Below are 5,156 nucleotides of genomic sequence, written 5' to 3'. Positions count from 1 at the left end.
CTGAGCCAGCACCTTTCTATGTGAGGCCGAGAGCCTGGAAACTGTACTCCTGGCTCTGTCCGCACAATATTGTTAACGTCCACTTTACAAATAAGGAAGTGGGTTCACAAAATATAAGAAATTGACCCACACTTGCACAGGTAGTGGTAACTGAGCCAGCATTTAAACCTAGCTACATCATACTCTGCAACCTAAGATTTTCCATCATATCATAGGAAGTGGTAACTGATGAAGTCCATGGCAGGATTGATACTTTGCCTCATATCTTGTCCTTCAGTTATCTTTCTTTGTTCATCTAGCCATATCCTTCTTTTGAGCATCTATTGAAGCGTATTTGTTGTAGTCATTAGACACCTTTCAAATACTGCCTTTTGTTACAATTATTTTTGCATGTCTTATCTGCCACATTAGGCTTTAAGTTGCATGTCCTATTCTTTTGATTTTGTTGCTGATTGTGGGGACAGAGCCAGGAGAGCAGTTTCCAGGCTCTCGGCCTCACATAGAAAGTTGCTGGCTCAGGTAGTAAATGGCCATCAATTATGATTGGATGGCCATCAGCTGTGGCTAGTTGGCTGTCAGCTGTAACCAGTGAGCCATTGGCCACTAATTAACTGCCATGGCTACGCTAGTAAAGAATGGGGGCTAGCAAGAAGATGGTGGCTGAGCTAGCAAGCGGCGGAGTGAGGGTTGTGGATTGTGTGGCTCGTTTCCCCAACCCTGCCGCCAAGGAGAATATAGAGAGATGACTCCCCTATCTATGGCTCCGTGGGTGTTCCTTTTTGGCCTCACCATATCCTGCGTTCTTATGTGGGGAGCAGGACCGGAAATCCCGCATGATACCCCACACGACGATGATTGTCATCAGAGACTGGATATGGTGTGTTATTGTATCACTCAAAGCACTTCGTATTTGGTTGGTGCAAAAGTAATTGTTGTTTTTGCAATTATTTTTAACCTTTTAAACCACAATTACTTTTGCACCAACCTAATATAGTACCTTATACTTTGAAAATATTCAATAAACATTTATTGAATAAACAAAACACTAGATGTTGCCTAGTCTTTGAAAAGACTATCACTTTAGGAATAAACATGGATTGGTTATTTCATAGTTAGGGTCATTGGCCACATGTTATATGACTAATAAATAACATTAAATTCTTCACTATTCTTCATGTTTTCTCAAGTACTTTATAAACATGCAGTGTCTTGGAAAATTTTTTCAAGGAAGTGTCACGCAGGGTACCCTGCTCGCTGCGCCATTTGTCATGCAGGGTCTCAGCTCCCGCTCCCCGCCCAAGAACGCAGGACACGGTAAGGCCAAAAAGGAACACCCATGGAGCCATAGATAGGGAGTCAAACCAATATATTCTCGCTGGCGGCTGGGCTGGAGACACAGGAAGGAGGATCTACATAATCTGCCTAACAGCAGTCCGCGCTTGCCAGCCACCATCTTCTTGCTAGCCCCCATTTCTTTCCTGCTAGCATAGCCACAGCCGTTATATTAGTGGCCAATGGCCTACGGGTTACAGCTGACGGCCAACTAGCCACAGCTGCTGGCATCTGATCACAGTTGATGGCCATTTACTACCCGAGCCAGCACCTTTCTTTGTGAGGCCGAGAGCCTGGAAACTGCTTTTTTGGGGTTTTGTCCCCACAGGAAGCATATTTTATCTTTTCTGTTTTCTTTCTGAAATACCTCTAACTCAACTTAGTTAAAGAGAGAGGTGATTTTTCTTTTTAATGAGCCAAATATACCCTATTGCCCTGTTTTTCTATCTTTACTATTCTTTCCTACCAGATTGGATAAAATCTGTTCTAAGAACCAAGCAACTCAGCAAATGTCTCATAAATAGCCTGACAATTAGAGCAATTTTTCATTTTGTGTATATGAAAAATCTTGTGATAATTGGACATACTAACCTTGCATTTTTATTTGTGTTTTTAGTCTCGTATTTTATTTTGGTTAGTGTTTTTATAGGAGCTACAAAATATTATAGACTAAATATACATCTTAAAACTTGAAGTTCAGATTAATTTGTCTGCAATTAAAATATTTCTTGTCATATAAATTTTATAAGCTAGCTTTATTAAGCCAAGTCAAGTTCAGTATGGTGTCTTAGGTAAAAAGCAAAACAAAACAAAACAAAAAAACAGTGCATCTTTTACATTCTTAACTTTACTTCTTAAAAATGTCACTTCTTTTTTAAAAATATGGAAAGAAAACTATTAAATACCAAGCTTTTAATAAGCAGCAGCATCTGTGAAGTGAGGGCATTATTTGGCTCTAAAACAATTATTTCTCAGGAGTTTTGCATCTGTTGATATTGGAGGTATTTCCCCTCTTTGAGTAAAAAGAGGTGCTTTCTGCCCTAATCAGAGACAGGTGTGGCAATGTTCTGGGTTCCCCTTGGAACTTAAATGGAACGTTTCACAATGTTCAGAGCCCTTGATGTCCTGCAAATAAAGGAGGACGTGGTCAAATTCCTTGCAGCAGGAGTCCACTTTCATGGCACCAGCCTTGACTTCCAAATGGAACAGTACATCTACAAAAAGAAAAGTGATGGCATCTACATAATAAATCTAAAGAGAACCTGTTGGAAGTTTCTGTTGGAAGCTCATGCCATTGTTGTCATTGAAAATGTGGCTGATGTCAGTGTCATATCGTGGGGAATACCGGCCAGAGAACTGTGCTGCAGTTTGCTGCTGCCCCTGAACCACTCCTCTTGCTGGTCGTTTTACTCCTGGGACCTTCACTAACCAGATCCAGGCAGCCTTCCAGGAGCCGAGACTTCTGGTGGTCACCGATGCCACGGCTGACCAACGGCCTCTCACAGAAGCGTCTTATGTTAACCTGCAGCCCATCGCTCTGTGTAACACAGACTCTCCTCTGCGCTATGTGGACATTCACTTGTAACAAGGAGGGATCTCACTCGTGGCTCTGATGTGGGGATGCTGGCCGGGGAAGTTCTGCGCATGCGTGGCACCATCTCCGTGAGCACCTGAGGAGGTCATGCCTGTTCTCTACTTCTACAGAGATCCTCATGAGATTGAAAAGGAACAGCAGGAGGGATTTCAGGGCAAATGGACTGCTCCAGCTCCTGAGTTCACTGCTGCTCAGCCTGAAGTCGCAGACTGGTCCGAAGGCATGCAGGTGCCCTCTGTGCCTACTCAGCAGTTTCCCAGCCCGCCTCTGAAGACCGGTCCTCAGCTCCTACTGCTCAGGCCACAGGATAGGTAGGCGCAACCACTGAGTGGTCTTAAACTGTTCTTTCACAAACTCTTAAACAGAAAATAGAAATAAGAATGATGGAAAATAAACAGTTTCAAAAAAAAAAAGGAAAGGAAAAGACCATTTATTTAGTGCAAAACTGTGCCATTTACAGAGCTAGGTACTTTACATTAAATGTGTCTTTAACATTAATTATTTTCGTAATTAATACATTGATCGGTTAAAGAGAATTCTAAAACTATACACTGCATTTGTGAAAAATGCCTAGTTTTACCCTCTTCTCCCAGATATACTTTTGTTTGCTTAGACTCAAGACTTCTTCATTGTCTTGTGCATCTTCCATAACTACCCTATGTATTAGGTTGGTACCAAAGTAATTGTGCTTTAAAAGGTTAAACATAATTGCAGAAACCACAATTATTTTTGCACTGACCTAATATGCGTTAAATATGAAGCCGTGTCTTTTTCATTACAAAGTTTTTACTCTTTCTAAAAAATTATACCTCTCCAAAATATTATTTTACATATCATATTTCTTTTGTATATCTTAGCATCAAAACTGAGGAGGGAAAATGTGATTATATTTTAGTCAAAATGTTGTCTGCTTGAGGTTGCAAGTACTTAACCTTTGCAGATTATGGGAGTAGTGAGAAGTGCATGAACTTTGGTATGCTGTATGGAAAGCTAGTCCTCGGCCAGTTAGTTGTGGGGCTCTAAGAAAGTTGTTTGAATTTTTCGAACTGCAGTGTGTTTTCCTGTAACTTGATTGTACAGTATTAGAACCTGTAGGATGGAAAGATTATCTCTGGGTCAAGAATCCCTTGGCTTCACGTCTTTTTTGCCACGGGGAAAATAACTTAACTTTTCTATTCCTTGCGTTCTTTATCCATATTATGATGATATGAGTATCTACCTCATAGATACTTATAGATACTACCTTTATTCATAAATGAGAAAATACATGTGCTGTGCTGGTTTGTAGTATCAAATATTTGGTAATTTTTATCCACGGTGTTTATTAAATTAGATAACCCCTGCAAAATGCTTGGCACATAATTAATAGTCAGTCAAGCTCCCCCTTTTTCCTGTTAATCAGTAATGAGTTGCTTTATGAATCAAATGCTGTATAATTTTATATTGACAATTAATATAGACAACATTTGTTTTTTGTATGTGAAGTTAAAACAACAGGAAATCAATTTGATAAAAAGCTTAGAGTTAAAAATCCCGTTTTTATTCACTGTATCATGAGAAATGGGGTCATCATGCTAGTGAAATTTAATGGTTGTCTAGTTTGATCTATGGCCATAGAATACTTGCCACTGTATATAGGTGTGTAACAGTGGGGAAGGGAGAATATTTCCTTACAGAGATTATAGAAGGGGATTAAATAGTCAAAGTTTATGTAGAAGGGTGACAAATGAATTACCTTAGTTGCAGCCCTTGAGAAAGAAATGTTTTGTTACAGAAAACTCTTGATAAACTAACTGGTTGGGGATAAGAGAGCCCAGGAAGATGACATTTGTAAAATGATTAGCACAAAAGGTCCCACTCTACTCTGGAATAGGATTTGAGAGAAAAGGAACATGACTAGATTCTGAAAATTCACTTGAAGAAAAGATAAAGGATTTTTTTGTTTGTTTGTTTGAAAAACATTTGAATTTAAGTGGTTTGTGTTTCTGTAGCATAAATTTTCTGTCTTTAATAAATTTAATTCAAAATATTTTGTGGAAATATAGGACAACAAGTAAATATTATGTATAAAAGTGGGACATCTGAAATTAATGATGAAATATTCCTAAACTGAATTGTTTTAATAGGCATAGGTGGAGATGATGATGAGGACCACCCTTAGCCTTATAATCCATTCAAATTTTGGGGAAAGACTGGCTCTTACAATCAGTGGACTGGGGATTTGTTTCTG

At 39.3% G+C, this 5,156-nt stretch overlaps 1 pseudogene across 1 annotated transcript; it reads left to right on the top strand.

The window, feature by feature from the left end:
* Window positions 1–2,436: 2,436 nt before the first annotated feature.
* LOC308496191 (small ribosomal subunit protein uS2-like) lies at window positions 2,437–3,264 on the top strand (annotated as a pseudogene). The gene has a single exon. The product of its transcript is annotated as a small ribosomal subunit protein uS2-like (transcript).
* Window positions 3,265–5,156: the final 1,892 nt, after the last annotated feature.

The sequence above is a fragment of the Rhinolophus hipposideros genome (genome assembly GCF_964194185.1).
Source record: "Rhinolophus hipposideros genome assembly, chromosome: 1".
Lineage (NCBI taxonomy): Eukaryota > Metazoa > Chordata > Mammalia > Chiroptera > Rhinolophidae > Rhinolophus > Rhinolophus hipposideros.
This window is presented reverse-complemented; position numbering and strand designations above follow the sequence as displayed.